Source organism: Diadema antillarum, unplaced genomic scaffold, assembly GCF_040938485.1.
Source record: "Diadema antillarum isolate AM-2024a unplaced genomic scaffold, OU_Dant_1.0 scf00000037, whole genome shotgun sequence".
In the NCBI taxonomy this organism is placed as follows: Eukaryota; Metazoa; Echinodermata; class Echinoidea; order Diadematoida; family Diadematidae; genus Diadema; species Diadema antillarum.
In genome coordinates, this window is record NW_027270926.1 from 227,154 (window position 1) to 252,500 (window position 25,347).

The following is a 25,347-nucleotide window of genomic DNA, read 5'->3' on the forward strand; positions in this document are numbered from 1 at the left end:
TTAATTTTAATGAAAAAAAAGAGATATCTGGTATCGTTTGATCTGTAAAAGTATTTCCATCCACGGCCAACCGCGCGAGAAGGCCTTTCCAGTCTCGTTGCGCGTACCAGACGGTCCATCAAACCCTACAGTTATCAATCGGCTCCCGTAATTGTTAATGGCGGACCCAAAGGAGTAAATTACCTCAAGGGTAGCGCGAACCTTCGTAATGAAAGCGGGCCCGTGAAGGGTCGTTGCATCTCTTGATTGATCCATATATTAGCCGGCCACTTTCTCCGTCTGTTGCGCGCGACAACGGAGGCCACAGTTAATGAAGAGGACCTTAAAATGGCACACAGAAAATGTAGCGGGGCAATAGAATGTTTTGTTTGCTCACACCTTTCATTAATGTCGAAAGAGAGAGAGAGAGACAATGTGTGTGTGTGTGTGTATGTGCGCGCGTGTGTGTGTGTGCGTGAGCGTGTGTGTGTATGAAATTAGATGCTACACAATAAAAGGAAGTATAGCTCATTCAACATGCACTGATCTTGATTACGTAATCAAGCTGTAGGAGAGTGTCGCACTTCTCCAAAAATGTAAAACGAAAGGCAAATCACAGAAAACGAAAAGAAATTCAAGAAAATGAAGGTTTTTTATCACTATTCTTATCAAATTCAATTCATCCTGTGAGGACTGACAGGATGAGAACAGAAATACCTTTGATACCAAACATGCCAAAAGCCTTCTGAATGGCAACCGACGATGATACCATTTTAAAGGTACAACTTGTACTATTTACCATTGAGAGCAGTAATTTAAATTAATGTTAAAGTTATCACATTTGATGCATATGTGTAGGTCAGTTGTATCACAAAACATCCCATACACATATAAAGATTTTGCAATAAAGCCACAAATATAAGGATATATCACTAATTTACAGACTAAACCATAACTGTAGACGACTTAGTGTAAAAAAAATATTATTATAGCTATTGATCATATTACTTTTGGTATATGTGACAAGACTTAACATTGATTATACTGATTCAAATTTTAACATTGGTTGTTTCTATCTCTAACTCAAATTTTAGAACTATTTCAAAGCACTGAAACTAGGTTTTTGTTTCATCTGCAAATTGTAAATAATGCCTTTAAAGTAGCTGTGCTAGTCTACATAGCCATAATTATTAAACTTACACAGAGGGTTATGTCTTTCTTTCGACGCAAAAAAAAAAGTTTATCCTAACTTCTAGCCTCCGTCAAATAGTAATTTATATTCGTTTTCCTCACATGATACCTCTGGTTTCCGTTAGCAACAGATTAACGATGACATGTTTTTGTTCAAACCAGATAAATCATCACGAGCAGGGTGTGATGGTGGCTGAAGCTCTGACGTCATGAGTAAATGTATCGCGCAGTCGGTAGGCATGGGAAGTAACGATCAAGTTTGCCCAGGGGGGACGACAGTAATATAACGGTTTTCATGTTTCGGCTAGAAGCCGAGGACACTGTGACGTTATTTATAATGCGGAATGACAAAAAAGGAAAGCAGGGATGATGCAAACAGCAACGGAACACAAGCCTTCTTTTTTTGTGGGGAAGGGGGTGGGAGATGAATACTGTAAAACATGATATATTCGCGGCATGACATTTTCGCGAATTGGAGCCGACAGCCCTTTTCGTGGCATGAAATTTTCGCGAATTGCCACTGGTGTTCAATGCATGTAGTTTAAAAAAAAACTTTCGCGTGCATTTTAATTTCGCGAATTTTGGCGCTCGCGAAATTCGCGAAATTAAAATGCACGCGAAAATTTCTCGTTTTACAGAGTAGTCGAGTAGTGGAGATTTTCCTTCGGTCATTAAAATTATGTGGTATAAAATTTTTCATACCGTTCTTCAACGTATTTTGTCTTAGACAGATGATAGAACTGTGTTGATTCTTAATTTGTCAGAGGCGACTGTAAATAACTGGCAATTAGAAGTGAAGGAAGACCCCCACCATGTGTGGGAGAAGATGTCACATAAAATAAGACAGAGTATTATGACTTCTTTTAAATTCAGTCAACCCCCTCATGAAAGCAAAATGAATGTTCACTCGATCATATCTACGCGGTTAAATATGAATGCGAAATCCAGAAACAGACATAATAATTATTTATGGTTTGCACGGAAAGGAAAAAGGACATGAATGAGCGGAACAACGGCTACTACTGACTCTGGAAAATAACGACAGCAATTTTGATAAGAAAGAGGTAGACAACCTACTTTCGCCCACTTCGTATTTATATCGATTCTTCTCATCTCAAATGTCAAAGAACTTCTGCCCTTTTCAAGTGACCCAGTTATAAAAGAAGTAAAAAACAATGAGAGAGAGAGAGAGAGAGAGAGAGAGAGAGAGAGAGAGAGAGAGAGAGAGGGAGACAGAGAGGGGGAGAACACATCTCTTCGTAAGTGCATTTAAAGTTGCGTTCGTTCACTCTATCTCTGCTCGTGTGTGCGCATGCGCTATGTGAGTGTAATGCAGTCTTCAGTATGTCGTTGTGTGTGAGTGTGTGTTTGCGTGTGTACGTGTGTCTAGTAATGGTAGTAATGCCTTCTTATTGGGGTTGTTGATTGGAGGGTCCAGAGAAAACTGACATAATGAATAGGATTCGAGAAACTACACGGGAGGGTTCATGAGTCTACTGCATGCATCATACAATTGAACTTTCTTTTCTCTCTCGCTCATTGTACTGTATCGTTGTGATTACCTTAATGGCATTGATAGCCTCTTTCCTTGAGAGCCGATTATTTTGTCTTTGAAGAGTAAATCTGCTTGAACAGGTCCATCTTACACAAATAGCCGTGGTTGAAACGCATTCATAACAAAATCAAACAGTCCTAAACACTGGCATTATCTACAGTTGACCTGTTTACATCTGAACATTCCCTACCCAGCATGTCACAGACATGTAACGGAACAGAAAAAAAAAAACATATTGTCGCTAAGATCTATGATAAATAGGATATAAACCTCATCAAAAGTCGATGCTCTTTAGACTATGTTGGTACTGTCTTCATCTTATTCTTCTTAAAGAGAATCATCGTTGAGCAGAAAGCTAATCATAACGAATCAATTTACAATGCTCCTGTTGCTGTTTGTGGTTGTTTTCGGTTCGTGGAAGTTTCGACATAGAGCAGTTGAGCTTCAGCATGTAATGTCACAAGGAGAATGTAGTCGCTTGCCAAATCAATCAAGAATATCATAAATGAAGCTTATAGTGAGCAGCGGAGGTGCAATTAAGGCTGGCCTGAATAAGAATAGAAAATCTCGGCTTTATGGCCACACCCACTAGGTCCTCCATGACAACAATGCATTTTGGTTTGGTTTTTTTTTTTTTCAACGAATGTATGTCCGTTTTTACATCTGGATTTTATTTGTTGCTATCTAAAAATCATATTGCGTGCTAGTGTCCTATTAGTGTAGGCTGGCGTGAAGAAGACACATATTTCAGCATCCACTCAAGTGCAGGGATAGAAGACATACAACCAAAAAAGTTGACCAATCACATATTGATAGTCCTTTTGTTTAAAGTTAATGCCGTAGGAAACTTATTTCTCTCGTAATTACCTCGTAGCACGCATGTCCGGCTCCAATATGGTTTCGATTCCGGTTCCTGCTCCCCCTACCGTGCATGTCCCAGTAGTTTTTGTTTGGTCACTGCTGTTTGTTCTTGTTAATTCTTCTCTCACAATCTCGTTCTGCCTACTGTCATTTCATTCTATGTTTCTTGCTCGTATTCATACCCCACATAGCGCGTGAAAACAAACTTTGATCTTTGATTTCATGGCAAACAACAGCAACAACAACAACTACTACTACCAATGGTTTCGTGCCACTGTGCATGATGTTGACACAAAGTTCTTTATTACGCGATGGTGAAATCAGGCTAAGTAAATTATCGTTTTCCATCAGGCCGAGATCAACCCGGATAGAATCTTCGATAAATCTTCACCGACAAATCGAATGGAAGTGGGTCATGAAATCGACAAGGGGGTTGGGTCTTGGGGAAGATAAATCTCATCGTGGTTTGCACTGCGTGAGGAATGCCGAGGGAGACTTCCTCCGTTAAGATTTCCTTCCTTTTCAAAGATGGAATACAATAACAAAGAATAAAATAAGATTGCGTGCCCACCCTCAGGTCACGTGACCCAGACTGTAAGTTTAATGTACGAACAACAAATAGCCCAAGTGTCAAGCGATAAAGATCTGAAAGGAACGTTACATTGGCCGAGTCTTCTTTAACAAGCTCAGTTACAGGTCTGAAATAATATACATGTATTCATAATTTTGCGAAATAAGCATCAATCGAGGGCATTAAGATGTTATCTATCTACCTATATCATTTCCCTGCATCTTACTGCCTGCAGGCAATTTCTGCGTACACACACTTTGGTCAAAAAGAATTTATGAAAAACTAAAAAGACGGCAAGTAAGTCGCTAACATTTCTAACTGCCTTATTATTGGCAAATTTGTATTCTTTCTTGTGGAGGTGCGAGAGAGTGCAATATTGAAGGAGTATTATACAAGACTACCCAGACGTTCCCCCAAACTAATCCTATTAGATTTCTTCTGCTGCAGTCTGGACCACGAGAAACCGGGCATCTAAATCCCCTTTTTGCCTAATCCCAGTTCCGGACTGTTTTCGCCATTACATGATTACTTGGAACGAGGCAAAAACCTTTCTGGGAAACACCTTATTTGCGCTTTGAATATGGACCTGGATTTCTAATTCTTCTACTGCATCATTTTCTTTTCCCTTCTTCTTCTCCTACGTTTTCTTTTTTAATTTATTCCAAGACCCACATGTAAAAAGATCTCTCGTTTTAAAGGGGTAATATATCATCGTATGCTGAGTAGAAGTAGACAATGCACGTAAAATTGTTCTACACGTTACATAAATCACTTTTTCCATCACGCATCATAAACTTCTCGGTATTAGGTAGGTCGGGTATTTTGGGCGCATACTTTAAATCAAGCTTGTCTACACAGCGTTTAGTGTGTTCACTCTTTAATATGTACTGAAATGGAGTGTGTGTAATTAAAATGAAGCTTAGAATAGTATCAATTGATTGCGATAAGGACAAGGTAGAAATAACATGTAGCAGGGACAGGACAACTAGAACTTACGAGTATATGTATTCTATCAAATGTTATTAGCTGTCAGCTTCACCATTCTACAGGTAGGAAAAGTTGTAATCATCCTTTAATACTACATGATTGTATCTGCGACTTTACGGGTTGCAAAGGAGTAAATAACGGCCGTTCGTATAAATGAAGCAAGAATATGTATTTGGAAACTTTATAGGAAAAAGGAAAACATTGTTTGTCAATTCCTGTTTCATATCTTATAACAGAAGACCTCATCCTAAGATATGAAAACTGTCCTAGAGAGTTCAACTCTGGCAATATGATTTCAAAATAAATATACATATAAATTCAAATATTCCACATTTACAAGGAATGATCATTTCAGTTTTCCTCAGTTTATACGATTTTGTTTTCGAATTAAGATATGGATACAATCGCTCAGGTTAGGAAAACAACATTGAGTGACCAACAAACAAGATATTCCGAAAAAGAAATTCGTTGCCCAAGCTACATTTAGAAAAATAAAACAAAACACTTTTGTGACAAAACATGAGATGTTAAAAAAAATGCGCTACCTTGGCATTCACTTAAAATAACGCCCACTTTTTTATCAAGGAGTCTGAAAGATCCTTTTGCAGGAAAAAAAAAAAAACTTCCGTCATTTGTCATTTGCAAGCCCAAGAGGCATTTTGACCTAAAGTTTGACACGTACAGAGTTCTGAAGGCGGAAATAGGAAAAAAAGGAACAATGATATATAGCATCTGCCGATAAATCATTTTTGACGTTGTGAGGGCTGCTTTCTTTACACACGGAGTTCTAAGACACAATAAGTTATAGCTCCTGGATAATATTCATCAGCGCTATATGCTTCATTCTACCGAAGTGCTCTGTGAGTGCACTCCTCAGCGATTCTCCGCAGTGGAGGGTATAGTTGCAGTAATGGCGCATTTCTTCAATATATTATTATTATTGTAGTTGGCAAGACAAGCGTGTGGGTGGGCACACGCGGGGATGCCTGCGAGTGTTTAACTCCGCGACCCTGGCAATATATGATGATATCGGTCGGGTGAATTGTACCAAAGACAGCGTAATCTCTGAAAAGAAGGGGGAAAAAGAAGAAGAAGAAGAAGCATTGTCCAAATTGAGAAATCGGACAGCTGAAGGACGGAGGCGTCATCGTCGTCGTTGTCCCCACACCCTGTCGTCCATGCAATATGTCATGTTTATGCAACTTCAAGCGTTCCGTTGAACGTGCTTGGCTATTCAACAAATCCAATTTATCAAAGTCCTCACAAGAGGATTAAACTATTTATCAGCGTATGTTTCATTTGGACCCTCGAGAAAGGATGAAAGAAAAACAAAAGAAATGCAAGGCCAAAAAATAATGGAGAGTCAAACATATGAATTTGAAGATTACCTTTTTAAGCATAGGCCCAACATCAGAAGAGAAATGTGAAATTCTTTTAGAATGACACTAATGTCATCCTGCGCTTTCCCTAACTCCCTACCAGGTGTTTTGCTGTATATAGGCTGGCAGCACAAGTACAAGGATATAGAACAAGTTAAAAAGACAAACATTATCCTATACAGAACCACATTGGTCACGCTAGCACGATGAAGGCCTACATGGTTTGTACATGTACTTATCATCAGTACAGTATCACTGCTTGCAGTAATTGGCATCATGAGCAGGGTTCTCATCGTTCCTTCACAACTACATCTTATCTGTAAAGCTATAGGACACCAATCACATAACATTGTCCTACAGTGTCCAGTGATAGTGACTGTCGAGAATTGATGGCAAAGGTGAATTAAGGACTGACTTTTCCATGAACTCCATTGCCATTGCCTCCGCGTTACGATATCTCGTGTCTGGTGATGTTCTTCATTCCGAAGGCTCGTTATTCCGAAACGCAGAGATTCCCTTTACCTAGATGTTCGTTAATCAGAACATTTTATTGTTGCTAGCGTTATTCCGAAGGTTCGTTAACACGAAGGTTTGTTGATCCAAAAATTGAAAAGATGGCGCGTGCTGACGAACCTTCGTAATTACGAACCTTATTTCGTTTTCGGATTTAAAAACACCTTCGGAATAAAGAACCTTTTCCCTTTAACTATCTTTGTATTTTACCGATAGCATTGTCACCGAAGGGACCATGAATTCGTATTTTTTTTTTCTTTTTGTAGACATGAAATGGACAATATTTAGCAAGGAAGATTTGAATTTGATGGCAAATATTCTTGTAGATAAAATATAATTGTGAAAGTACAATCTGAAATGTTTTGATTCTGTCTTTCACGTGTTTTTCTTCCTTTTCACAAGTTTTATTGACGTGCATAAAGAATAAATGAACACGTGAGCAAGGAAGCTCGCTACATTACGCGTTACCACCTTATTGATTGTAAAGTCTGCTCAAGGCACAGACAATAGAGCCTGATCTACCACTCCTCATGATTAAACCGGGGAAATCATAATTTCTTGACTTATACTCATATCACCATTGACTTCAAAATCTGCATATTGTTTTCAAGTAGGTTAGCCAAAACAAGAAACCATATACATTAAATTCTATAGAAGCACTGATAGATTACATGCAGGCTCTCTGGAAATATCTGAAAAATATCTGCAATTCACCAGTGACCGCAGTTGATCCCAGTAATAGCGGGAAACCGTCGTTAAAATCGACGGTACTCACATTTCCCGAAGTGTCGCGTATCAAGCGACAATCACCCAACGCTGTTTGTGCTTTGGAATGGTGGTTTGCGGGAACGATTGCGTATTCAAGATATTGTTTTCACCCTCAGGGTGAAATAAATCGACAGCGTATCTGATTTTATTTATTCAGAAGTCTCCCGGCTCATTCGCGCGAAATCTTACGGTGCAGACGATGATCGCTCGACTCGTCAAACACCCAGGCAAGCGGCTGACGGGCAAATGAAATTGTTTGATCAATAGCGGATCTGAAAGGCGCGCAGGAGAGAGATGGGCACGGCGGTCTAACGAACCCACTTTGGAGTCCCATCCGAGGTACCGGGGAGCAGTGAATCATAGTCGACACCTTCTCTCACCCCTTGTGTCCGAAGATTTTGGGAGCGCGGAAGTATAGTTTTGTTTTATTATTCTTTCATTCAGAATGATTTATTTCTTCACCTGCGCTTTCGTCATATCTGGGACAGTCGCAATCAAGCCAAGAAGAAAAGAAGAAAAAGGCCGATTCTGTGGCATTGTCCATGCAAAAGCAACGACTTATGTCACGTCAGCAAAGGCACGTCTTGTATAGAGACCACCTGTCTATGTGACCATTTATTTTTGCTTCCATTGGAGGATTTATAGATAAACATATAGCATAAGAAATATAGATGGTTCAATATATTGGTATTATAGGATACATTATGCACGCATGTATGTGTGTGTGTGTGTGTGTGTGTGTGCGTGTGTGTGTGTGTGTGTGTGTGTGTGTGTGTGTGTGTGTGTGTGTCCTATATGTCCTACACGTGTATATATAAAGCCTGGTCCAACTACGCGACAGTGGATGTGATAAAAGCTTGTTTTTTTCATGTCCTCCCGTTGCAATCCAGCAATCTGTCAGAAAATCGCGCACGCGGAAGACAAGTGGCGATGCGGCATGCATAATTATCACAGGCATTAATTAGCCAAACGAGAGAGAAAGAGAAAGACATAGAAAGAGAAAAAAAACAGGTAGGGAGAGAAAAAAAAGAGCCTTTCCGATATTGCCACGTTGAATGTCGCCCCGGATGTGCTGATTCACATTTTATTGCTCTCGAGAAAAGGCGCCAAAACAATTGGCGGGCGTGCAGACACCATACGGGGCGACTTTGGCATGTGACTCGTAAGTGGCATGCAGGCAGAACTGAAGACGTGTGCTTGATGAATCGTGTATGACGACGATTAATATTGTCAATTCACTTGCTTCCCGCCAAATCACATTACCAGAGGTAGCGGAAAACGTGAGTGGTGGAAATCAGTTCCTGCCACCCCGTCTGCCCCAGACTTTTGACTTCAACCCTATTATTTAACGCTAACATGAATGATCACTTCCGAATTCCAAGCATGCCTGCTTTTCTTTCCTTTGTCAACCTTAACCTTATCCGAGCAAAGTACTTGTAAAGCACCATTAGAAGTTCTGTATTTTTTGAACGTAGACAATATGGCACGTGTCCAGATTTCCCGACATCTTTTAAGACAGTTTAATACTACCAGCATGCACCGTATATGATTTGTGAAGTGCGAGGAACAAACAATCTCGCAGCAAGCAACGATATTTCGACTTTGTTTTTAATACAAGGGGGTTCAGGTTGAGAGGCGACCAAAGATACAGTTGTTCAATTTCTTCTATAGTCTTTTATTCTTCTTATACAGTAGTTTCAGACGTCATGGATCCAAATGGATCTCCTATTCCATGTTGTAGCCAGCAGAATATGGGTAATTTCTATAGAGACGTCGCTAATCGACAGGGACAATAGTCCACGTCCAATTTTCCATCAAATTACTGCTTCTTGTCCACCCCCACTTTCCTATCATCATCACGTCACAGTGGGCGTTCCATAAACATGAAACTCGTACTGAATACTGATCGCATGGTGTTGTCTTCGCAACGCCAGTGCTGCGGTAGTTCGGCGACGTACACATACAACCCATCATTCGTACAAACATCGCACCCAATCAGCTAACCCAGTTTCTTCTTTCTTCCAGCGGAAGCGAAACGACAAGATCCACGATGTCTGTCGTGCATTAAAACTGCTTCAAGATAACTTCAGTTAGATAATTTCACGACGTCGTCGTAGACTGTACTTCAGACCACATAGTGGTAGTTCTAACATGCGTGGGCGGGGTCGTGCGCGGATGTAACCTTTAACGTAATTCAATGCGAATTGGTAAGGATTGTTTCGCAGCAGCTCTAATCCAGCGTTATGCGCCAACTTTGATCCAAAACATTTACCACGTGAATACCAACTGATCTTGTCAGTGGCGGATCCAGAGGGGGGGGGGGGGGGGGGCAACCGGCGCACGCCCCCTTTAATTTTCGTAAAAAAACAAAAGAAATAAAAATAAAAACAATGAAATGAAACCCGGAAGTGGCACTAGAAATATTAGTCACGCCCCCCCCCCCTTTACAGAATTCCTGGATCCGCCCCTGCTTGTGGTATTGACTTTGTTATCACAAGACGGAAGGTGAAGGGATTTGATTTTTATAGGAACCTCCCTCTCACATTACCAATACACATTGATTTTAGGAGGATTCCTGGTCTGGTTGCATCATAATCAATAAACATACAAATACTGTCAACCAAATAGCAATTTTCGTCTCGTCCAAGAGTTGGATGACAGCACCAAAATGAGAATTAACATTAAACCCTTTGTATATGGTCAAGGTGGAGATCCCAGTTAAAAGATCCCTGCAGTCAAAATATATGTTTACCTCTATACTGATGCCTTTAATCTGTGTCTTACCATTCATTGTTATTACTTTCTTATGCAAATATTTCTTAATTTTTGACATAGCTGTGAATGGTAAGGTAAATAAGGTCTATCCTTTGGCTCAAATGTATACAGGAGGATAATATGACAGTGGGAACAAGAATAAAGATGTTTGTTTTTCTAAGAGGTGGGGCTTAACAGGGTGTAGAAAAAAAATATATGAAGCATGTTTCCATGAAGTTTTAAGTGATTTGATTATGTACAGACCAAAAGACATCAATAGAGGTCAACATACAATGTACATTTTGACTGCAGGGAACTGGTAAGATTTAAGTAGTAAAGGACGACTCCATAATAAAGCAATCTGTGTATTGTCATCCGATAACAAATTCCACCTCGTTGTGTACCTTTGTCACGGAAGCAAGTTGTAATACACAGCGCGTTGAAAGCGGGCGTGCGGAGGCGAGGTGTTTCTTTTGCGCATGAGTAAAAAAAAAACAACGCATGCAGGTGCATGTTATGCATTTTATCATGCATGCATGTCTGCACGTACAAGATAAGAGGCATGATCGGTTCCTCCTACTCCCCCCCCCCCCCCTTCATCTTTCCCCCTCCCCTCCTCATTTAACTTCCCGGGGACAAACCGTGGCTACCTGATGAACTCCTCGGTCGTGCCGCAGAATAAAATACGACGTGGCGAGACCGCTGGGGTTCGTGCTGCGACTGAAGCCTAATGCCTTGACCCAGGATTTCGGAGTTCGAGCTGAGACGCTGGAGTACCATTATTGTCACCCACTCCTGGACCTGGCCGCCCATTAGCACGATAAACACACCCATAGAAACTCATTGCCATCTTTCCGAGAAGAGGGATTCCAGTGGATGTTCAAGGGGCCAATTAGGCACAATCTTTAGATTGAACACAAACCAAGACAAAACGAAAAATGCCGACACGCACACGATGAAAATAACACTAGAAGGGCGCCAGAATCACATTCTTAGCTGCGGGCGCCCAGTGCATTGACCTCCCCCCGTAACACCGGCGTGTTTGAAATACATTTCAGGTTCGCCTAGCTCGCTGCATGCAAAAATGTAAAACATTGCTCTGTAACATCATTTGTAACACCTATACATATACATGTATTGCAAATCACGCTATGTACACCGATGTTTGTAAAAGCCAGGTCTGCTTCGATGCCCATAAATTCTATTCCCGAAACGAGTAGTAAAGAGAGAGAGAGAGAGAGAGAGAGAGAGAGAGAGAGCGCCTCTTCACTCCTAGAGAAGATAAGTTGTTTTCGAGTTCACAGTTGCTGCATACGACGCCGTACAAATACGCACGTTGTTGGTGTAAATTCGATGATGCACATTTTGTGATGAAACATTATTGACGGGGAATCGTGTTTCTTAGAAGGCAAATATCACGTTGGGTTCGCGACGAGGCAAAATGAAAGCTAACACCTCATGGAAAAATAAACAGTTTTTCCCTTTTATCGCGCTTTTTCGATCACTCGTAAAGATTGATTCAAACAATTTCGCGACTGAGAAACGACTGCGCAAAGCTTGATGGGCAACAAGAATATAGTGCGGTTAAAGTTAATAAATACAAGTAGAATAAAAAAGGAATAAATTGATTAATACATATCCATATCTGCACTGAGTATCGCAATTATTTTTGTTAAAAATATTTTTTCTTTGTGTAAAAAAAGAGGGAAAACCCGCGTAGATGACTATCTATTTTTTAAGACAAAATAAACACGGAAACAAACCAAACGAATAAGTTGACATCAGATGTAGATAACTCAATTCGAATATCTGCATGACATATTATATATTTTTAAAGAAAAATCTATTTAGTGGGATTTTTGTGAGAAAAAAAAAGAATATCACCTATTTAACTTGTGTGTTTTTTTTAAGGCAAAATAAACACGGAAACGAACCAAATCAATAGGTTCACATCAGATGTAGATGATAATTTCCAATATCTGCCCGGCGTATCATATCTTTGTCAAGAAAAATTCGTGGGTTTTTGTGTAAAAAAAAAGACCCGGGATTATCCCATAGTTGACCTATGTGTGTGTGTGTGTTTGTTTTTTTTTGGGTTTTTTTTTTTCATGCAAAATAAACATGGAAGCAAACCAAATGAATAGGTTCACATCAGATGTAGATAACTTAATTCTAATATCTTCATAGCGTATCATATCTTTTTCAAGAAATATTTTGTGGGTTTTTTGTTAAAAAAAGAGGAAAATCTCGTAGTTGACTCATGTAATTTTTCAGACAAAATACACACGAAAACAAACCAAATAAATAGGTTTACATCAGATGTAGATAACTTAATTCCAATATCTGCATGGCATATTATATCTTTGTCAAAATATATTTTGTAGGATTTTTGTGTCAAAAAGAGGAAAATCCCGTAGCTGACTTATGTAATTTTTCAGGCAAAAAAAAAAAAAAAAAAAGAATACGGAAGTAAACCAAATCAACAAGTTCACATCAGATGTGGATCACTTCATTCCAACATCTCCACGGCGTATCATACCTTTGTCAAGAAATATTTTGTGGGATTTTTGAGTGAAAAAAAAAGAAAATCCCGTAGTTGACTTATGTAATCTTCAGACAAAATAAACAAGGAAACAAACCAAATGAATAGGTTCACATCAGATGTAGATAACTTAATTCCAATATCTGCACCGCATATCATATCTTTGTCAAAATATATTTTGTGGGGTTTTCTGTGTGAAAAGGGGGAAAATCCCGTAGTTGACCTATATGTGATTTTGTCAAGCAAAATAAACACGGAAGTAAACTAAATGACTCAATTCCCTTCTAAGGCACTTACGCGAAGACATGCATGGATACATAATGTTTTACATACACACATGCGTGTATGCATGCATGCATGTCTATGCACAATGCCTGTTTAAGAGATGCATTAGGCATATTACGTCATACATTCATGTCATTCTCATAATCTTTTTTATGGCAATTTTGCATTTCATCTTTGATAATCAGTACGCTTTTATTCAGAGTGGTTCCCAAGTTCCATATTCCATTCTAGTTACGAGAACAATGCATTTGATTAGTCAGAGCATATACACAAGAGCCATAATTCATGCCAATCACCTATTTCAGGTTTAGACTATTCCGTTACTGCCTCAGAGGTGACCAAAATGGTCTTAGTCTTTCTTGCTGGAATAAAAACTAATTCTTGATTTATACAAGAGATCCTTCCATGGGAAACATGGAGCTTACAAAGTTGTTTTCGCCAGGAATAATTGGTGCAGCCTTCAACACGACAACAATTGCAGTGATAATATCGATGTACTTTGTTTGATAGTACTGACAATATCAGTGACAATTACGATATCGATGCTGTTAGTAATAATCGTGATGATGACGATTATGATGATAACGATAAAAAAGCAAGAACAATCACAGCCATCAATATCCTGTGCAATTTCAAATACGATCGCACCGTTCTCCCTGGAGGCCCTGTCAATTTTCATGCTACTACGTACCTATTTTGCTCACACCTGGGCCAAGGGTGTGGGGGGCGAGGAGGGAGAGCGGGGTGGGGGGTGGGATAGTAAGTTGATCATCTTGTTCGAGCATGTATCTCCAGGTATAATAATAGCGCGCTTTAGATCTGCGACGCGAACGCTAAGATGACGCAGCCTCCCGGGTGGGACAATGGATACAGCTGTCTCGCGCATGTGCAGAAAACCATTTGCCTAATCAGCGTCGTCTTAGCGTTCGCGTCGCTGGTCTAAAGCTCGCTAATGTATGGGGAAGAAATCAAGCAATGTAGTCATGCCCTTATCGTGTCAGTCCATACCATTATGTGAAAACGGACGAGCAACAAGCAAAACTTCTCGTCAACACACACACACACGCAAATACACACAAACCTTCGCACACACCCATCACACACACACACACACACACATACACACACGCACACACACATACAAACTCACGCTAACAATGTTACGCGAAGCACACACTCCTCGACGGTGACACATGTTCGAGATCAACAGCTTGTCAAACTGGTGCCCATGTGAGTGCACGCTGAATATTAAAGCCCGATTATACGGCAATTTGCTGCATGGGCAAACATTGGCGACAGGCAACGTGGGGTTATTAGATGTGCTCCTTTAGAGAGCGTTGGCCGGGAGACGGGAGGAGTTAACGAGTTCAAATGACAGGCCCCTTGTTTAAAGGACTTAATCGTGCGTGACAGCCTTCGAAATAGTTGTTCACACTTTACTATTACACATTGTGCTTAACATATTCCGCTATGTTATATTTTGTCAATATAATGTCATATTGTACATAATGATGGAAGGGACAGTTTGTATTGCATAAGGGTGCAACAACTGTCAATGGTTGCATCATGAACAGTTGTTGGACGCTAATAATGCATTACAGTCTTTTCCTTTCATCTTTTGTGTACAACTGGAACTAATACGTGGTAAAATCGTGTACATTCTCGGCGGGAGGGGGGGGGGGACATAATTGCGGAAGCTGTTCAATGTCTATTGATGCAACTAGTATAATGCGTATACAGAACACGCGAGCTTCTTTTCATAATATTATGGCAGGCAGAATAGGCTAAAATCAATTAATGCATAACTAAGTCGAGTCTAATTTATGACCCGGTACGGGCACTTCCCTCGCCGTTCGTTCGTAGCTAGACGAGGGTAGAGTAAACAACAGTGCCACCGTTAATGAGCTAATAACAATTATTTGCAAGGATTCTGTCGGCAAATTAGTCATTGGCTTTTTCAAAAGCTAGATTTAATGCAATAGTTTAAGTGTTTTATTGGTTCTGTACTTTTTTTTGGTATATGTATTTTTGTTTGCCACTTAATCATTATATTTGCCCTTTTTTTCTTCTCCATACCAGGCGCCAAGTGTGAATGATTTTGTAGGATATCCTTTGAAAAAAATATTTCTATTTAGACACGTGCATAATACTGTTTCTTCTTTATTTCTTCACTTTTTCGCTTCCGTATCATTCCATGTAATCAATATATTTGTTTCCGCAACTCTTGTGTCGCATGATATAACAAACGGGTTATTTTCTAAATCGCATACAAAAATGACTCACTGCATTGATCAGTAGGTTACACAATGAAAAGGCTATAAGCATGACGTCACTATGGTTCATCTTTCTTTAAAAAAAACACCCATGATAGCTATTTAGAATCCTGGTAATTTTCCACTCTTCACCGCCTAATTTGGACATGACTCTTGATTCTGAGCTGGCCTTTTTGTTTTAAGTTTCTCACAGGACCGCTGTTGGTCGTAATGGAACAATGAAACAAAAAAAAAACAAGAACAAAGTAGTCTTTGGGAAATATTTTCTTCGCATCCTTCCGGTGATGATTAGACGCGGAACTTTTTTTTTCAGCTCTCCAAGGACAGAGGCCATAAAACCGGAGGCTAATGACCGCATACTCGGTTCCTTTTTGTCCCTAATTAAGGGTCATTCTTGGACATAAGAGGTCAATAGGAGTTAATTTGGGAAGTATTTCTCATTTTCTGCAAAGAGGTCAGTTAAAATTAATCATTCATACATAAAAAAGAGAAAGAAAAAGAAATGACACCTTCGCATTCAATAGGTGCTAATTTAAGAGTAAAATGGAAACAATGAGCGTCGTTATCAACAGCGTTGTAAAGCTGTACGTTGCGGCGCGTGAAAGACAAAACATATCAACCAAACAAGTCGATTTCACACTAAAGGACGCATAGCCTTATTTGACAAGATCTACGATAATTACATCCTGGCTGCAGACTATTCCAACCTTTCTTGTAATATCGCTTTCTAGTCATACGGATGATAAGACCGAACGTGGTGTAGCCTTGAGGGTATGAACATCGCAACGGCTCTTGTTGTTATCATTTCTTCTTTTTTTTCGCCTGTGCCAGTTCTTAAAGTTCACACATGGCAGATGGATGTGTAGATCCGAACGAGATAAAGATTGCATTATGCGTTCTCGATGTTCATACCTGTACTACTACAGACAAAACAAGTCAGTGCGTCATTGCGAGCCGTTCATCGCCAGTTCGTTGTGCGCGCGTTCGCCGCATCTCACATCACTTCAAAGCATATTGCATGGGCTGGAGAATCAATAACTTATGTCAGCTCCAATGCAGGTACTACATGCCGCGACGCAAACATGAAAAGACGAGATCACCATAATGACAATCCATATACCACACGGCTGAAAAATTAATCATCGTGTAACCTTTAGGGGAAGAAATGCGACCAGTCAAATTTATATAACCTCACTAGGTGGCTTATATTGAACAACGGCATTATACCCTTACTCGTAGAAAGCGTGGGCTGAACCAGGCTTTATTGGCGAGGCCGTCACACTGGGGGTTCCATGCCCATACAAATTAAGGCTCTAATGAAGTGACTGAGCAAATTCCCGCGCGCAAAAAAAAAGAAGCTAAACCTGTTATCTGTTTGGTCCGTTCTTCTAGCACAGCGAATAAAACGGAATCAAGCCGCCTTGTTCAATCGATGAGAAGGCCAGGAGAGGCGGTGTTGATAACATTACATGATGGACATTGGGTCCACTTTTTCATGACATAAGGTGTTCAATATTTTGTTGGAATACGCTCTTCACTGATGCGGTCAATTCCGGGCCAAGCCACGTCAGCGCTTGGCAGTAACAACATCTGAAAGGCGGGCTCCATTTTTAGTCGACAAATAAAGATATAACATGATATAGCGGTAGACTTGTGCTGAATTATACACGGTATACATGGTTTTAATTACAGGAACAACTCTTCAAGTTTACTAGGCCTACTATCATAACGATAATTACTGCGAATGTGAGTCGCAGGGGACCATAACAATAAAGCACGTATCGAATAACAATGGTTACATCGTGAGAAGGGGGGGGGGGCGAAGAAGCGGAAGAGAACGAATCTATAGCAAGAAATGCATGTAATAACGTTTCGCATTACCTCATTTGACAGTACAACCTTGAGCCACTGAGCCCCGAACGAGGACGCTAAATCGAGCTGGCTTGCCAAGATACCTGGCAAGTAGTCGCACGAAGATGTGAACTTCCCGCGTCTGCGCAGCTGACTGACTCTGGGTCGCTGTCCAGAGCTTTGTTTTATTTCCATCCGGCAGAATGGACCGTTATTATTAAAAAGAGAAAGAGCAGGAGAAGGAGAGAGCGAAGGGGGGGGGGGGGGAGAGAGAAAGCGCTGCTTCGTCTCTCGTCTTAGCAAGCATTGACAGGTTGAATGAGGTTAACCGCCGTGACAGCCAAAGAGAAGTGGCCTCGATAGCCTACCCTGGAACTTCCGAGTGGTTGAATAGAAGGATACACGAATATAACGCAGCACAAAGCAGATGTGTAATAATCATAGATAATGGATGATAGGGGGAAAGAGAGATTATCAAAGAATTAGATTTACACACGAGAGTCGAAGATAGGGATATTCTCTCTACATATAGATACAAACATTATATTCACGTGATAAGACAAAACTTAAAACACATAGTATGGTATATACAATATACATACTATGTTTTATAGCGCTATATACCACAATATTATGCTATCTTTATCATATATTCATGTTATATCATTACATGTTATAGTATCATTATATATATATATATATATATATATATATATATATATATATATATGTGTGTGTGTGTGTGTGTGTGTGTGTGTGTGTATAGAGAGAGAGAGAGAGAGAGAGAGAGAGAGAGAGGTGTGTGTGTGTATGGGAAAGAGAGAGAAAAAGAAAAAGAAGAAAAAAAGAAGAAAGGAAGGAGAAGGGAGTTTTGGAGTGAGGAGAATTATTGAACAGGAGAGATAGCTCTTGAAGCAGAGCAAACAACTTGTGTTTTCCGAGACGGAAAATAAACTACAGGCACCTCACACTATGCATTTTCAGACTTTGCGGCGCACAAAATGCAACATCCAGCAATAAGAATGCAGGATTTCGTGGGTTTTTTTCGGCCGGACTGCAGGGGTAAGAATGATGCCACAATGAATCTGAAAAATAGTCACATCCATCAAAATATGGGCATTAATGCAAATGGGAAAAAGAAAACAGACAGAAACTAGATAAAAACTTCATTTTCAAAATCCACTGGTATAACCCGACACGCATCCTCTTTTTGCTTGTTACGGAAATCGGGGCTGCCACCGAATTCCATTGTTTGAAACATTGTATTTCTTGTTTCAAATAGAAGATGTTGTCCCATTATTGTTGTAGGGTATATAGGCAAGTCGTCTCCTTGAATGATCACTGCGCTTGACTGGAAGATGAAAGGTTGGGGAGGGGTACCGGAGCATACCTCTTTATTCTTCTACCATCCCCCTTTGATGAATTCGATAGCTTTTTAGATTTAACATGAAATAAAATTGCCTATCCACATCCCTTTTGTGGTGCGAAAAAATATCTCCCTGGCATGTCTTCTCACTGTCAATGTCATGGATTTTTTTTTTACTTCCGCCCGTTTCCGACCCAAACCTATTCTAGCACAGAGTTTTAACTCGACTCTTGACACGAGTGTCATTCGCCGAACACCAGGTGCTACTCAGAACGGCGACACAACACGAAAAAGAATCCATCTCACCGCGAGTCTCGTAGGCGGACAAGGTGTAGGGTGACATGGCCTTGAAATTTTTGATACCGTATAGTGCCTACGGCGCGCTCAGCGGCCGATAGTTCATGGGTAATATAATGGTGTTGAAACATTATTCGTTGTTGAGTAACACTGTTGTTTTGTTTGTTTGCTTCCTTTGTTTTTGAGCAAACGCACTGCTCTGTTTTTCCCGGCTGAAATTTTCCGGGCTGCTATAATCTGAAATGCATCTTCTTTCTTGACTCAAATTGCAATAACTTATTGCACTTCACAGCAGAGTATTGGTCTCGTTTACGTAATAATGTGCAACGTCGCCTCGTTTCTCCGTTCCGAATTTCAAGACATTAAGAAACTGCAAAACGTAAAAGGTACACTGCGCGGAACAATGTATACAAAACATAGTTCTACGATGAATAACGCAAGTGCACATTCGCTCCATCCATCCCCTGTCTTTATTCAAGATAGAATGCTTTGACTGCTTACTTTTAATCAAGTTTGCCTTTTCTTTCGTGAAAGTCATTCCTTGTATATCATGTAACCTCGCATACACTGAGACATTGCTCCATTTTCTAGCTCTCACGACAAAAGAGGATCAGCTTAGAGCAATTTAACCTTTCGAGGAGACGAAATACTTTGATATGCTTCTACACCCGGTATGAAATGCACACAATCAGTTCAATCTACCCGACGTCTAGGTCTAGTTTTTATCTTTGAGCTAGACACTAGTTAGATAAGGCCCGTGAGCTCGACACTACGTACACTAAGCCTAGTAATGTAACATGGAACCTGTGGGCCCTTTTTGCCTCTAGTGTCAAGCTCTTGGGGCTTGCTTTTTTTTTTTCTTTTTTTTTTTAGTGTCCAGCTCGTGGGCTGTATCACTCGTGCGCTGTATAACTCGTGGATCGTGTGACTCGTGGTGCGCTGTATAACTCGTGGATCGTATGACTCGTGGGCCGTATGACTCGTGGGCTGTCTGACTCGTGGGTGTCGGCGGTACATAATCGTACCCAACACAACATACATACATACATACATACATACATACATACATACATACACACAAGCCAAATTAAGATGTCGCTCCTATGACGAGGAAACTGGCTGTGAAAGCAACGCAAAACTTAATAATTGCGCAAGGCATACAGGAATAAAAACAGAGTAGGCGGTTAGGCGCTGATGATGAAGAGAGTAGAGAAAGAACATAAAACCAACAACAAAACCGAGGTAGTCGTGACTAATATCTACGGGTCTCCTGGAGGTGTTTCAGAAATGTCACTAAACTGAGTGACTCCGCCATCCACACCGACCACCTTTTCCCGCCGTTATCAAATGTTTCCTCACCCAGGACCCGAGTCCTCGGGGTTGTATTTATGGAGGGCGGCGAGTTCATAAATGTCGGAATAAAGACAGATGCGATCAAAAGAAGTGGGACGCGTGGAGGCGAGGCGGTGGTGGACGGAGGGACTGCGGGCGGGTGGGATGTGCGTGTGTATATCATGTCCCATCAGGGGAGGTTCCCCCGTTCCAGAGTCTCCGCATTACTACATTAAGATCAATCAAATGGCAGATAAAATCTCTTTTTCGGAGGCTGGAAGGTAACATGAGAAGCACATACCAAGCCGGGCCCCTTTTCTGAATCTAGCATCTCCATTGCGGATGGAAGAAAGGAAGGGAAGGGAAGGGGTAAAATTCGTTGAGGTGGAAAAAAAATATATAGGTAGAATTGAGAGTGTTCTGAGAAGTAAGCGTCCCTAGGAAATTACCGCTGTCCTAGGAGCGGGGCGAGCAGTGCACTGTAAGATATACAGGTGGAAAGCTAGGGCTGAGATGATAACATCAGCTCTCTGCAGGGTTAGATTACCCGCAGGAAAGAAAGGAAGAAAAGAAGGAAAGACAGAAAACACGCGAGAAAGAAAAAAAATGAAAGAAAGAACAAGCACGTTAGAAATATTCACACACTGTGTGTGTTTCTCGTCGTTAAAATAAGTGGGTGTCGTCCCCCGGGCTGTAGCAACAGCAAGGCGAGAAAGGAGGACATCAAGTTTGTCGTGATTAAAGAGTGTTAATTGCCGACACCCACATACCTCGGAGTATAGGCAACACAATCGACTGCACCACTTACCCTGCAGATAATCGTCCCATGGATCTCATAATTACAGTCATAAGCGAAAAGTTTCTCTCCCAGACTATTACGTTTCATATCTTACTTGCAGGATTCAAGCAATAAGAGAAGTCAACCAACGATTAACATCGTTTTTCTCCTAGTTTATGACACTCTGCATTTTGCGAGGCCTGCTACCTCGGGGGTATTTCTCTGTTGACGTGGGAAGTTTTTAAGCTCTCTTGTCTGCTTTCGCCGGAGCGATTTGAAAATATCAAATATTTCTTCGCGATGGTAATTGCTGAATTTACATGGTAGTGAAATAAATCACGAAGCCGTCAAAGGAAATGTTCAAACGTTTTGAGCAATAAAAGGACATAGGACGGAATTCGGGGAACATAATGATACTCCTTAATAGAGCCCGTGAATTTCAAATACCATAACAAAATAATTGTAGCAATGCTAATCTTTTAAACAAAGTCTTTGCCTTCGACAGGAGTAATCTGTTAAAGTTTGTTGTCACGTGCTTTTATTCTATTTTGGCGTTACCTGGTTACCATTGGTTACAGTGATTATGACGTTACAACAGCAGCAGCTTTCTCCATACATACATACATACATATATAATATACAAACACATCCATTTGTTTGGACTGCTTAACCGTTTGAAAAGTATCTAATATCAACGAAAAACACTCACACACACGCACACGCGCGCGCGCACAAGCAATGACGTATATGCACACTGTAAAAAAAAAAAAAAAAAACAGACGGAGAATTATAGGCCACCCAAGTTCTAACATAAATTTTCGAGATGCAAAATAGGATTTTATTTTGGCCTCCAAATATGGCATAGTCTCTAAAATTCTACTGATCAATTTTCTTCTTTGTCTACATTCAAGAAAAGAAAAGCGTAAAGATTGTATTGTAGATTTATATGCACGTAATCTTGCCTTCTCGTCATAAATCTATCATAATTGCTGCCAATATGTATCGATTTATTTTGTTCTGTTTTTCTGTTTATTCTTGTCTTAATTCTAGATATATTATAACTGTTATCTCTTTATTTGTTATCAGCTTCTCTTCTTTTTTTACCTTTTTCGATCATGTCTGCAAACCACATAAAATCCTTGAAATGAAATCGAGCCACAATCAACCGTAACGAAATCGAGAATGAGTGTAAATCAATCCAGAAACGCAGGAATTCCATTTGCTTGCCTGTTGATATAATTACTGGTGGCATTTTTCTTATAGTATTCTTTGCCTCTTTGTCATCATATGGTGCAATTTTTGATGGAAAGAAACTTGTTTTTGTCCGTCGAGGATGATTACAAAACATGCAAACATATTGATCTGACTGCCAATACGCGCCTCGGAGTTGAAAAACAGCTTACAGAACTTCGATTCTTCTTGATCGCTGTCCCGAGGGAGATTTAATTCTACAAAAACCACAGACGTATCAACTCCTTGATTACCCCCTGTCTCGCGCGTCTGTTTCTTTGGCGTTGCAGACTAAAATTCGATCGATGTGGCACAAATTATGAAAGAAACAGGACGACTGCTTCAAATGCAAAGATATATAACATTCCCGTGATGCTCTCTACCGTGTCATCCAGGGTATGATGGGCTCATAAGATTTACAGTAGGTTGGATTTACAACCAACAGTGAGTACGCAGATCGAATGTCGACTTGAGGCAGATTTGTATTGTTTATCTTTTATCTTATCTTTTTTCATATAAATTTCTAGTGTAGGCGAATAGCTGAAAAAATGATGCTGAATCATCGGAGCACGCACAGGAATAGAAAAAATGTAAAAGCAAAATAACAAATTAAAACAAAACAAAACACAAAACCAACCACAAGTATAAACAAAACCGAGAAGTATGCAAAACTAGAGCTTGATACAGAATTCGAACGTGCAGCGATGTTAACCAAGACGAATGCTGATGGTATGACAGGGAATACGACATTGGTGCAGACAGTGAAAGCGAGCCGAAAGGAGAATATTATATAAGTGGGTCAAATCATGGTATGAAACCTTATGCTCCTGAAGCCATTCAATGGGCATTGTACAGGTTGTGATTATGCTAATCATGAAGCATTTTGCGGTGTGCATTGCCTCTTCGGAAGTACAGAAATCTATGCAACTATAAACAACAACTGTAGCACAGTTGCGTAGTTACGCGCACGAGAGCATTCTGAAGATGAAGTTGGGATATCGTATGCTGGGCGACCGGCGCTACGCCGGAAAAGCCTCCTTTTCCCCTACCTCCGCCATGATGGGGATAATGTGATTTACATAGGACATAAACACGAGCTGACAGAAAATCAATACACCAAATCGCACCGGCCGGGCATGGGCGGAGTAATACCGCAGAGGCTCAAGAGGTACTTATTACGTCAGGAGACGGAAGAACGGCAATTGGGTCGCAGCGCCAGTGCAAACGAAGTTTTCGTGACTCGAGTTTATTAGAAAGGTTAATGCGATGATGCTCCTCAGTGGACCTAGGAATGAAGAGGGACATACTGTTTGGAACGAGCGATTCCCGTAACACTGGAATCTATCTGGTTGTAACTGCGATAAACGGTCAATCTAAATTCGAGGGGCCCGCGCAGAAGTGATTTCTAACTTAAACTCATAACCAGACGTCATTATTTTCACTTCATCCGTTGAATTTGTGCGTTGCTCTAGTGAGTCATTTCGGAATTTAAGACATATTCGACACAAGATATACGGAGAGAAATATCTATCTATCTTACTATCTATCTATCTATATAAATATTATACACATAATATACATACTAATTATAAATCATACTGTATGTATAATATAAGTAAATGTCACATACATATATATATATATATATATATATATATATATATATATATATATATATATATATATATATATATATACATGCACACATATATCGAGAGAGAGAGAGAGAGAGAGAGAGAGAGAGAGAGAGAGAGATAGGGAGATGTCCACTTTCATTGCAATACTCTTGATCTTTTACATAAATGACACACGTTGACGTTGGGCGTCCTCTTCTAAAGAGGACGCCCTTCACTTTTTCCAAACTGTCTAGATCGATCAGTGTGAGAGTTGGAGCACTGGCTCGTAATGACTTGTGTTGGACAAGCCCACAGTATCTTGTTGTTCTTCAGTGCTTGAATACTGAAAGGGATGTGTGTGCATGTAAACCGTTTATGTGTACATGTGTATACGTGAATATGATTACGAATTAACAAAATGAATAATCATATAAAAGAGAAAATAGAGAAGGTTCTACATGTATAATGCAACGAGAATGTTTGTCAAAAAAAAGTGTTGACGTAATCATACGTCTTTCTTCAGGGCGACATATATGTATTTATGTAGGTATGTATGTGTGTTTGTTTATTTGTTTGTTTGTTTGTTTGTTTGTTTGTGTGTGTGTTTTATACGCGGGTTAAAATACTTGCATAGCCGTTTGGCTGTCTTTCAACAAGTCCGTCTGATGTACAGAAACAGTGATAGAATCAACGTTTTAGGTAATACATACACGATATATCATTACAATAAAACCAAAAAAAAAAAAAAATGATAAAGAAGGAAAAAAAAGTACTCAACACTCTTCGGCAGAATCAGACACACAGAAGCAGTAAATTGCAGAGACAATTATTTCAGAAAAAAAATTCAAGACAGGATTATTGCTCAACAATAGACGAACTCATAACTTAAGTAAGAAAACAGAATCGATATCCTTCAGAAATTGTGCTATCCTTGTACATGTCCTCGTGGTTTCCGATAACTGGTTGAATAATACAATGAGCTGCTATATAAATAGTGCTACTTTTACAGAAATTGATTTTCGGTTTTTAGTAACATACTGTGTTTTGAATGTCGAATTCCTGAGATTGTAATGAGATATTTTTGTGTTAGCATGACAAGTCAGACAATCAAGTAGGAGATGTGTAAGGATTGTGTGTGTGTGTGTGTGTGTGTGTGTGTGTGTGTGTGTGACAACAACAAGGTTTTTTTCTCTTTGGCATTGATGCAGTAATATGCAGG

General features: G+C 40.1%; 1 protein-coding gene across 1 annotated transcript in view; it reads right to left on the bottom strand.

Annotated features, from left to right (window-relative positions):
* The window catches only part of LOC139708690 (synaptotagmin-6-like), a 100,971-nt gene that overhangs the window by 51,577 nt on the left and 24,047 nt on the right, over positions 1-25,347 (bottom strand). The gene's annotated exons all lie outside the window — the stretch shown is intronic.